The sequence below is a fragment of the Plecotus auritus genome, assembly GCF_963455305.1.
Source record: "Plecotus auritus genome assembly, chromosome: 9".
Taxonomy (NCBI): Eukaryota; Metazoa; Chordata; class Mammalia; order Chiroptera; family Vespertilionidae; genus Plecotus; species Plecotus auritus.
In genome coordinates this window covers 33846618-33859572 of record NC_137783.1, presented here as the reverse complement: position 1 = coordinate 33859572, position 12955 = coordinate 33846618, and positions in this window count along the sequence as shown.

Below are 12955 nucleotides of genomic sequence, written 5' to 3'. Positions count from 1 at the left end.
AAGTAATTTCAGATTTTTGACTCTCTGATAGTTTAGCCCCAGGATTGTTTTGGTAAATTTCTAGATATAGAACAAAGATTTAGATTTAGCACAAAGAGTTCCAAGAGTTCAATTCATTTCCAGAGTCTAAAAGTGCCTGTTTCACATTATTTCCTGTCTTAGTATGATTTATTGTTTTAATTTTCACCTCACATTTTATGGTTTTCAGAAAAAGATCTTCAGTAAGACCCACATGTGGGATTTGTTTTCCTTCAAACATCATTGTGGCTTTAGGGCATTTACTTTATCGGAGAGATAAAACAAAACCAGTGTTTTTTAAGAGTGGATAACAGTTTCAAATGCATAGCTTTAATACATGCATGATAACTTTATGTGTCCACTGTTTGAAATAATTTGGAGACTGTAAGAACTTCACTTTTTAGAAAATTTTCTGACTTAGGAGTAAAATACTTATAAAATCATGATATGTTTGTAAATAATTATTTTCATAAATAATTCCTTCACAGTGAATAGCAAACATTACGAAAAGTTTTCCACTCACTCTCACAGTCATCACTGCAGTAAAACCACTATATGAATTCTTCTAGTGAGAGAAAGAAAAACAAGTAGAAAGAAGAGGGGGGGAAAACAGAGAAATGTATAGGCAAAAATGAAAAAATGGCTTTTTGAAAATAGTTTCCCTCATTTAGAAGAAGACAAAAATCTCCCCTAGTGTTTACAAATACAGTTCCTTTCCTTATATGTTATCATAAATCTTTGGAAAATGATAGACTTCTTAGTAATTTTGCAAGCTACTTACATTTATTTTATAAACATTTACTGAGGGACTACTACAGGAAAGAGAGGGAAGGCAGGGTTTATATAATCTTGTGTAGAAGACAAGTTTAAAAAAGTCATGAAACTTTCCTAGAGCATATATTGTGTAAACTAGAGGTCCACTGCACAACATTCATGCACTGGGGAGAAAGGGGGTCTCTCAGCCTGGCCAGGGCCTTCTCACAGTCCAGGATGCCTAGGGGGATTTCCAACTGCAGCCTAAGCCTGCAATCAGAAATCCCCCGAGGAGTCCTTAGCACTGACACGGAGGCAGGAGAGGCTCCTGCCACCACCGTTGTGCTTGCCTGTGAGCTCAGCTTTTGGCTGAGCAGCCCTCCCCTTGTGGGAGCACACTGACCACCAGGTGGCAGCTCCTGTATTGAGCATCTGCCCCCTGGTGGTCCGTGTGCATCATAGCGACTGGTCGTGCTGCTGTTCGGTCAATTTGCATATTAGCCTTTTATCATCTATAATAATAAAAGAATAATATGCTAATTAGACCAGATGACCTTCTGGACAAAGCCGGAGCTGTGAGGGAAGCCTGGGTCCCAGGTGCCTGCCAGCAGCTGGAGGGAAACCTGGGTCCCAGGTGCCAGAGGGAAGCCGGTGCCAGAAGTTAGGGGAAGGAAGGCCTACTTTTGCATGAATTTCATGCACTGGGCCTCTAGTGTGTAAATAATGGTGCATGTTCAGATGTTTTTATATGTTTACTTACCTTACCCAGCTTTTATATATTTTTTCATATAAAATCTGTTTAGTGAAAGCTTGCCTGTCAATTCAAAAGGATGTACCTCTCTGTAACAGTGACTGTGGAGGTCAACTATTGGCAATAAGAATGCCTTAAGTGAGTCCGTTCAGCTCTGCTGATAGGCTTTATGTACTCATGCCTCCCACTCTTAGTAGTGTTTGTAAGATAACATGGGAGCTATGAGACCTTTAAACAACAGTGAACAATGAGCTTTAAAACGTTTCTTAGAAACACTACTGAGATGCATCAAGGGCACCAACAGTGAAGAGAGCAATAATGACTAAAATCTTAAAATATACTCCAAGAACTAGGGACAACGTTTTCTCTGCTGTTAGATTTAGTGAGGACTAATAAGTGAAGATGGTATAGTAAGCAAAAAATTGAGTATTTGTGGTAATGGAGAAAAGAGCTATCTTGTGCTATTTAACATTTGTTAAGGAATTGCAGTGCCCTAGGGTACAAACTCTATAAGAAATTACTTCTTAAGGGATTTTAAAAAAATGATATGTTATTGAGACTTAATAGAAAAATAGTCTAAATATCTTAGTCATGCTTCAGAAAAACACCACTTAAAGCTAATATACAACATTGATATAAATTAAATCCATTTGCCATGTTTCCTTGTGATCTTCATTTCTTAATCAGCTTCTTGTCAGGAACATTATGACAGTTTTTGTTTTCTTTTAGAAAAAGCTTTCTGATTACTTAATCAGAAAGACAAATATCAGGAAAGCTACAACCACATAAAAAACTAATATGATGCATTTGCATTATATAAGTTGCATTCAAGAGCAGTATTTTTTATTTTATTTTTAAATATATTTTATTGATTTTTTACAGAGGGGAAGGGAGAGGGATAGAGAGTTAGAAATATCGATGAGAGAAACATTGATCAGTTGCCCTCTGCACACTCCCTAATGGGTATGTGCTTGCAACCAATGTACATGCCCTTGACTGTAATCGAACCTTGGATCCTTCAGTCCTCAGGCTGACGCTCTATCCACTGAGCCAAACCAGTTAGGGCAAGAGCAGTAGCTTTTAAAAGAAACTTTTATGCCAGTTTGAAATGGGATAGACTTTGAAAGGAAAGTTTTCTTTCTTTAAAAAGAGGAGGATATATTAATACTAGAGGCCCAGTGCATGAAAATTTGTGCACTCAGTGGGGAGGGGGGAGGTCTCTCAGCCCGGCTTGAGCCCTCTCGCAGTTCGGGAGCCCTCAGGGGATGTCCACCTGCTGGCTTAGGCCTGCTCCCCGGGGAATCAGGCCTAAGCTGGCAGTCAGACATCCCTGTGGCAGCCAGGGAGCCCTCGGGAAATGTCCACCTGCCAGCTTAGACCCGTTCCCATGGGGGGAAGAATAAGTGAAAATGTGGGTGACTCCAGCAGAGCACAGAGAGGGCTGCCTGGCTGAGTCCCAAGGCCTTGCAGAAACCTAGGGATATGGTGGTTCTTCCCCTTTCTAAACCCCTGTCTGCCTTCATTCACCCTGTTTTAAGTTGGTGAAGAGGAGGAAGAAGAGGAGAAACTATTCTTTACAAATTGGTCTTAGTGATTCCAGAAATTTAGAGCATAATCTATATTTTGTCTTCTTTTCTTCTTAATTTAATTAGTGGTCTGTTTCTCTTTATTCTTTGGTATTTATTTAACCAACTAGTCAGGAAAGAATTACTTATTGAGTAACTATTATTCTTCTGGGAAAATATTATGTGGTGGGATGTCCTCTAATACTTATTTCAAAAAGATGCTGCTCTATATTATTATTATTTACATTTGGATGTTTTAAAAATTTCTTAGAATAGTAGAGGTCATTTCATTTCTATTTCAGCCAAAGCAGGGAAAAATTCTAAATTAAATACTTACGTATTGTTTTCATATCTTATTATCCCAGGATTATATTCTAATCTAGAAAACTGTAGCCAAGTCTATATAATTTTAATAATAGACCTCAGGTGGATTCCCTCAGTTACTTATGCAAACAATACCTGGATAAGGTGATGGCAAATTTTTTTGTGATTTTTAGTCCATCTTATTTTTTGCTTTTGCTTTTTTTCCTACTCCAATTCAATATACCATAGTGATTGCTATGTGTGTTGGCAACCTGTGTATTTTAGGAGCAAATTCATAATTGTGCTATGGCTCAGTTTTAACAACTCTGCAATGTCTATTAAGGTATGTGATCAAAGGATGGCTTGGAGGAATTAATGAGATAATGTGTGTAAAGCACCATGGCTAGTATATAATTTTAATAAGCCAACTTATATAGGTTTTACTAAGCCTTTTATAATTAGCTTATAAACCATATTTGATATCTCAGCTATCTCTCTTTTGACTATATTTCTAGCCTTGAAATCCTCCAGTACTGGTCTCTTTCATTATTTGTCATTTTACATTTTATAGACATTGAGCACTTAACTGTGCTCCAGGTGTATGTGCAAAGTGCTTGATATAAAAAAAATCATGGCTTGCCTGTTATTTATACTATATCTGGTTTAATACTTAAAGCTGATTCAGCTTAGATCAAAATATTACTGACTTTCTTGGATAAAACGTTACAGAAAGGGAGAAGAAAACATCCATGTTTCTTAGTACATTTTGTCTGTGGGAATAGTGACAAGTTAAGTGCACATCTATGAGTAATAAGATAACTTTACTGAAACTCTCTTCCAGCTTTAGTGATACAAATATGTAAATTATAGATTATCCCTAAGTCATTTTTCCTGAAAAAATGTTTTTCTATCTTACCTGAATTGGCTACTTTTATAGGCTTCTCAGTTCCTTCTCATTACCTTAGGTTTTGTTTGTTTGTCTGTTTTCTGAATCAACATACAAGAAAATTTAACGAAACACAGGTGCAAACTATTTGAAAACTCATGAGATTTTGTTTTGATGAGTTCAGTTAAAGAAATCCCAATAATTGTTGGATCTGGAAAATTCTGGCATCTACATTTGGCACAGCACTGAACAGCATAACTTACCTTGTACTTTAGTTCAGATAAAAACACACACATAGACATATACACAAAGATGTTTAGAGAGGAAGCTCTCCAGATTGGAGAAAAGACCTCTTTAGATGAAGGAAATAGGCTTTATTAAGGCGTAATATGTTCTATTGATTTTTTTTTTACTTCCCATCATGCTGGATGTAAACATAACTTTTAGTTGCAGGATTGCGAGAAATGACTGAATATTTCAGCATTCCTAAACATAAGCATATTTATAGATGTTGGCAACTTTGAAACTATGAGGGGAAAGTGTCTTTGCATTATGCTCCTTGATAACTACATTCTTTTGCCATATAAGGTCTGATGCTGCACAACACCAACTGTGGCACATTTCACTTTCCCTTTTCACCTAAGATTACTCGTTATTATACTGCTTATTCGGATTAGGTACTGGCACTTGACTCGAATCCTTCCCTATTTGTGGAGCAGGAGCCAACAAGGAGGCAAACAGGTGACTAAGGGCAGGGAAGAGTCATCACATACTGACTCCTTTCAGAAATACATTCATTAATAGCAAATGTATGGCTAGTACAGACACTCAAAGAGAATGCTGAATATTAGTAATTCCTATGAAAACCCAGGTGTCAGCCAGGACCCTCTCTGTCCCTTGAGATATAAATAAAAATATGTGGAATGCCCCAAATTCTGTAGCATTTGGATGTTTGAATGTTCAAAACCCTTGGAAGGATTTCACACTTCACATATTATACATTTACACTTATATTTGAAGTCAAAGGTAGTTTTCTTCTATATTCTCCATCTTCATATATTTCAGAGCAAATAAGTTGCATTAATGGTAACATCTCAGGGTAAAAGCATCATATCTTGTGCATTTGTAATTGAATTGAAGTAAATCTTAAGAGATGCTAAATTTAATACATAAATTTAATAATAAATTATACAGTTGTTATCAACTAAGAAGGATTAATGTAAGAAAAGCAAACAGATTTCAGTTTGATTTTGTACCTAATGTAAATAATGTAGAGAAATATCATGGAGTGTCTAGAAAATTGGACTCTCAGGATGAGATGAAGGTGTAAATTAAGTAATTAGAAAACAGTAAGTCTTCCGATTTGTTAGTGTATAAAAGGAAGATAGTCAAGACATAAAGGGAACATAGAAAATAGTTGAAATGAAAAAAAGGCACCGGAAAAACTCAGAAACTTCCACAGCATGCAAGGCAATGAAACTGCTTCTCTCAAAGAGAAAATAGCCAATCTCTCTTACACCAGGGCATCTACTACTCTGAATTATCTTCTGACACCAATAGGTGGTACATATTTATTTTCATGTTGGACAGTGTGAGCAGAAATCAGAGATGCAGGTGACCTGTGGTCAGGCTTTCAGTGACAGCTCAGATCCTGCAGTCCATTTCCATCCCGCCTTATTTGTTTTAGAAAAGAATCAATTCAGTTAAGGGAGAGAAAAATGATACAATACTAAACTTATTCACTTGCTATATAAGATCTAAAAATTTAGATCATCTGATCTTCGACAGGAAGCACGAGGAAAGATGCCTGCTGGGGCGGCCTGCCTCAGCACAGTGATGTATTTTGAGAGTTTACTTTTGCATTTCTTAACTCCACTCCTATCACTTTAGATGAGAATGTTTTGAACCTACCATATGCATGTTGTAGGCAACATTCACTTCAATAAACTCAATAAAGTGTCACACTGATATATTTCTGATTCTGCCAGTAACCCAAATAAGCTATTTTCACCCTTAAATGTGTTTCAACTTCTCCAATGGTGATATATATGAGCTTGCTTCTTACCAGCTGAGAATGATGTTGTGAGTGTAGAACATTCTGCTAAAGGTCAGAAGGACAGAAGTCAGACATGCCCCTAGCTGAATTTCAGAAGTTTAGACAGAGACATATTTTAATTGGATTGAATAGGTTTTAGTGCTAGTAAATCCATTTCAGATCCTTCATGGACATGCTGTATAGTAACTTGTACATTTATTTAACAATGAAAGAACATCATATGCAGGTAACTCTAAAATGACCCCAAATTAGAGATAAAAAGTTTATTGTATTTGCTTATTTATAGTTCATATAGTTTATTTATTATGGTGTTTATTTTTTTTGTTGTTGTTCACAAAATTCATTGTTTGCAAAAGGGAAAGGACTACACATAAATATCATAATTTGGGAGACTTTGTCTTATAGTGACTTGCATAGGGATTATTCCAGTGATGTTTTTATGTTTCCTTGTAGTCTACTTTGAGGAAAACTTGGGATTTGGATTTGGTTGGCGTGGTAGGCAGAATAGCTCCCAAACACTGTAATCCCTGGAACCTAGGGATATGTTACTTTATGTGGCAAAGGGGTTTTGTAGATCTGATGTGAGTTCTGATGAGCTTGCTTCTTACCACTTTGTGAGTATAGAAAATTCTGCAAAGGTCAGAAGGAGGACATGTCTCTAGCTGAATTTCAGAAGTTTAGACAGAGACATATTTTAATTAAATTGAATGGGTTTTAGTGTCCGTGTGGCTCAGTTGGTTGAGCATTGAGGTCACTGTTTCAACTCTTGGTCAGAGTACATGCACAGATTTTGGGTTCGGTCCCAGTCAGGGTGTATATAGGAGGCAACTGATAGATGTTTCTCTCTCTCATTCTCTCTCTCTCTCTCTCCCTCTCTCTCTTTCTCTCTCTCTCTCTCTCTCTCTCTCTCTCTGTCTCTCTCTCTGTCTCTCTGTCTCAAATCAATAAAAAACATATTTATATTAAAAAGATCTAAAATGGGGAGATTACCCTGGGTTATCTGGGGGGCCCAACATAATCATAAAGGTCCTTATAAGGAAAAAAGGGTGTAGAAGATTTAGAGGACATGTAACAACAGAAGCAGAGGCTGGTTGGACTGACAGGATTGCTGAAAGAAGGCCAGCAGCCAAAGACTGTGGACAACTTCTAGAAGCTGGAAAAGAAAAGGAGTGATTTCTCCTTTAGGTCCTCCAGAAGGGAAGCAGCCCTGCAAGGATGTTTGCCCCATAATATGCATTTCACACTTCTGACCTTTCAGAATGAGAGAATAAATTTATGTTGCTTTAAGACACAAATTCGTGGTAATTTTTATAGCAGTGATAGGAATCTAATACAATGGGCCCAAAGAGTAGATCGTACGTTAGTCTTAAAAGAAAAAAGTGGCTCATATGTGTGTGGATAACTTAGAGAAATATTTTTCCTCATAGAGAAAAATCCAGTACCATCCAAGTTCTGCTTAAGGAAGACTCGCTTTACTCTATGGCACAGTCTATAAGTCACTATTCCCCATTCTTCAATTTTCCCCCTCATTTTATAACGTGAACAGAAAATCAGGCACACCTCAGAGATAGCAGTATCTAAAGCAGAGATGTTAGTCAGCAGAAGGATTATTAACACAGTAAGAATGTTCTCACGTACACTTGGTGACAGACATTTCATATACACTATTGGGGGACTGGGACCCTAAAAGGGCCATCGTGGTTCAGAATACACAAGATATCCCCCAAATGTATACACATTTGAAATATCAATTGAGCCATCAGTTATTAAAGCATGTTTACATTTTTGGGGACACCTTATATATTTAACATCTGAATTTTGAGCAGTAGATAGAGACTCTGCTTCTTAAGTAATGCCCTTTCATAAAGAAGTTCCTTCCCACTGCTGATTGCAGTGGGCCAGGAGGAGCTGGAGACAACAAAGCAAGCAGAAATCCTTAGACAAGCAAGGGAGGGCCATCCACATCGGGCTGAGCAGGGGAATCATTCTTTTCCACACCTGGTTTGAGATTTTTACTAGTTTCTTCATTGCAAAAGGATTAGAATTTAAAACCAGGATCCTTATTTATTTTTAATATACATCAGTGTGGACTTTGGGTTCTTATTTTATTTCATGGATTTTAATTCTTTACTATCATTATTTATTTTGACATTTAAATTGTTCCAGGTTTGGAAGAGGATAAATTTGCTACCATCTACAAAATAAGTGCCTTGGACTTACTTGGAAAATAATGATATATTGAAATGAAAATAAATGAGTAATCATTTTAGACTTGAAAAGATTAAGAGAGTTACAATATCTGAGTACAATGCATGCTCAAGATTTTATTTTTGCCATAAAGGTTGAGACAATTAGTAAAATCTGAATAAGATCTATAGATTAGGAAACAGTATTGAATCTCTTAGCAAGAGTGAAGGGGGAATCAGATGGACAGGGACAGACCATATATCTCTGATACAGAATTATAAAGAATGAAATAAAGATCTCTCTCAGTCTCTGATAGTCATCTATGGGCCTTCCTTTAGTGTTAAAAAAAAAAACCTACAACACACCGAAATAAAATGAGAAGAAGGTTAGAAAATTGTTTAACAAAAGTCAGACCTATCTAATTTTATACTCCAATTATACTAGTGTGTAGGCTTATCAGATTTAGCAAATTAAAATACAGGAAGCCAGGTTAAATTTGAATTTCATTCTGCTACAGAAAATGAATGAAGTACTGACTCATAGAATAGATAAAACTTGAAAACATTATGTTAAATGAAAGAATCCAGACACAAAAGGCTGCATATTGCATGATCTCATTTACATGAAATGTCCAGAATAGGAAATTTATAGAGACAGAAAGTAAATTAGTGGTTGTCAGGAGCTGATGGGAAAGGAGACATGGGTATGGAGTGCTAACTGGTACAGGGTTTCTTTTGGGAGTGATAAAAAATGTGCTGGAATTAGTAGAGATGATTGCAAACTTTGTGAATATTTCAAAAACCACTGAACGGAACACTTTGAGAGTGAATTTTAAGGTATATGAATTATATCTCAATAAAACATTATAATAAAAATTTAAACAAAACAAGACAAACAAATACACAAAAACCTGTCACATGGCCAAATTTGGTCAGCAGGCCACAGATCACCAACCCTTGCCAATGGTACCTTTCCCAGGCTTCACACTGGGGTCAGTTCAAGAACCTGTAAATAAAGAATGCTGATGCTAGACCCTCCCCTCTATGAAACGGATTCATTTGGTCTAGGATGGTGCTTATTTCTCCTCTCCGGGTGATTCTGGTAACCATGGATGAAAAATACTACTGGTCTAGATCAGTGTTTCTAGCTTCAGGTTTAGCCTAGATCTTTTGTAACCCATTACTGTAGGCAACATAATGGCCCCACCAAAGATGTTCAAGTCTGAATCCCAAGATCCTATAAATATGGTACCTTTTATGGCAAAAAGGATTTTGCAGGTGTGATTAAGAATCTAGAGATACAGACTTTTTCTTGGATTATGTATGCATGGGCCTAAACTAATCTCATGAATCCTTAAAAGCAGAGCCTGGCCAGGTGTGGCTCAGCAGTTGGGCATCAACCCAGGAACCAAGAGGTCATCGGTTCAATTCCCATTAGGGGCACATGCCCAGGTTGCAGAGCTCAATCCCCGGGATGCGGGGTGGCGGGGGGGCATGCAGGAGGCAGTCAATCAGTGATTCTCTCTCATCATTGATGTTTCTCTCTCTCCCTCTCCCTTTCTCCCTCTGAAATCAATAGAAACATATATATTTTTTAAAAGCATAATTTTTTTTGTGTGGCTGTGGTCAGAGGAAGATATGAATTCAGAAGAAAGGTTGAACAGATGCAACTTGGGTAGATTTACAGTGGAGGAAAGAGGCCAAGAACAAAAGAATGTGGAAGCTGGGAAAAGAAAGGGAGAGATGGTTCCCTAGCCTTTAGAAAGGAACATAATCTTGGTGGCACTTTGATTTTAACCCATGTTGAACTTCTAACCAATAGGACTTTAAGATATTAAATTCATATTGTTTTAGGTCAAAATAAAGCTGAATTTTAAATGAACAATGATTGCACTTTTTATAAATAAGTATGTCGTTTGCAATTTGGGGCATATTTATAATATTTATGTGTTATTTATTTTCAATTCAAATTTAATGGAATCTCCTGCATTTTATCTGGTGATTCTATTAGTGTGTTCATTGAAAAATATCAACTTAAAGGTTAATGTCTTTGGAATATGAATTTATAATATCTGTGGTGAATCTTACATATATGTACATATAATGCACATAGAAACAATATTTATAAGTAGCCTTACTTTTGGTGCTATGGAAAACCTTGTAGTGACTTAAGTGACCAATTTGAAAGATTGCATGCTCAGCTAAAACTTATTTAAAAAATTTTTTTTCCTGTGTAAATAGATATTTGCAACCTCAAAAATTTGGGGAAAACACATTTCACTTTTTTTTCATAAATAATTATAAAACCACTTAGCAATTATATGTTAAGTTATTCTCTACTACTGGGAATTCTGATATACCTAGCATTCACTTTTGCCAACACAAAACTCCAAATGAGACTAAGAGCAATTAATCACTAACTTCATTAACATGTACTCAAATTTGTACTTTATTGCTCAAAAAATTAATTAAGAGAGCGAAAAAACTTAGGTAATATATAATGTAAATGTAGTTTCTCTCTGGAGATTTAAACCGCTGCAATCTTTTTACCTTTAGGGAAATGGGTGATCGAATTCTAAAAGCAAGAATATAAATCAACAGCCTTGTCATTTCTTTGAAAGACTACTACACTAATGACAGCAATTACTTTTAAAGGACTGTTTTGAAATGTGTGGAATTGAATCTTAATAATTCAGCTTTCTCTTTATAAATGTGCCCAACTTCATCTATGAGAATTAACTTATTTCTCCAACTTCATCTGTGCGATGTGTCTGTACTAATTCATCCTTGTTGACTATCCCAGTTCTTCTGATGAACAGCACTCAGGGTGCACAGGGTTGCTGAGGGTAGCTAGGTTTGTTGCAAGCCCCCAGATAAATGAAAGGAGATGCTCCAAACCTTTATCCCTGTCGGATCACATTTTTCCCTGCTCACAGATTCATTAATTGCTTCCCATTTGTCAGAAGTCTTATTTTGTATGATTTAGCAAGTAGTTTGAAATAAAGATGCATGAATGTGTTGATCTTGTGATCCCAAACATAAAATAAACACAAGTAGATTTTACATATTTAGCTTGGAAATGTAGCTTTTCTTTGACTTTGAATTGTATACCTGTTACTGAAGACTGCATTGTATCTTGTATTCGCCTTGTAAATATGGGAGTGGCTCTTGGCCCAAAACAATAATAGTTTATCTTGTTACTTGGTGTGGTCTAAGTTGTGCTACTAAAAATAAGTTTTAATAAGAAAAGAAAGTATCTCCCATGTGGTCCTGCTCCAGAGCCTCATATGTTACTACTAGTATTATAATTCCATCCTATAATTTAAGGTAGGGGCCAGCACACATTTTCATAAGGCAGATTAGTAAATATTTTCAATTTTGTGGGTATAAGAGCTCAGCCAATTACTCAACTGTGTCATTGTAGCACCAAAGAAACCGTAGGGAATCTATGGCTGTTTTTCAATAAAGTTTATTTACAAATACAGGCAATGGGCCAGATTTGACCTGTGCCTGTGGTATTGTCTATCTCAGTATAGAAGGCCTTACTAAATTTCAAACCCTTTGAAAAACAACCATATTAAGTCATGACTTATCTTCCACAATTTATTGTAAATCGTCTTAACAAATTTTCTACCAGTTGTCTGAAGACTGGGAAAAATACATATTTTTGATAAAGGAAAAATAAGCAAGGACAAAACAATATTCTACAAAATATGTTCACAAAAAGCTAATTATGTGCCCTCACCGGTATGGCTCAGTGGATAGAGCATCAGCCTGCAGACTGAAGGGTCCCAGGTTTGATTCCGGTCAAAGGCATGTACCGTGGTTGCAGGCCCATCCCCAGGAGGAGATGTGCAGAAGGCAGCTCATCCATGTTTCTCTCTCATCGATGTTTCTAACTCTCTATCTCTCTCCCTTCCTCTCTGTAAAAAATCAATAAAATATATATAAAAAAGCTAATTGTGCAGGAAATGAGTAGATATTATAATTAAAAGGGTCAATTATGATTGTGAAACTCTGATTTTATAAAGTCAATTAGATTTTGTTGCTCTAAGACTTATCAGTCCTTAGTATGCTAATGTGTATTGTAGATCTCCAAATTTGGATTATAATATCAATCATTTCCCAAATATTACCTTAATTTTGCAATGCACTTAAAAACATTGATCATTAATAACAAAAACAGTCCATATGGACGCCATGCTTAGTTCATGCTTAGGTAGCCAGGGAAGTATAACATGTTCTTGAGTGTGAGACCCAGAAGAAATGAAGAGAGGACAGAAGAGCCAAAGGTGGATAGTGAACTGTTTTTTTGCCACAGAGTGAAATTGCTATTTCAATAACAATGATATTCTGAGCAGTGAATAAAAAAAGTTATAGAAATATTTGTTCTGTAGCTGCTAAGTGGAAATAGATTTGCAAAATAAGCATATGTGT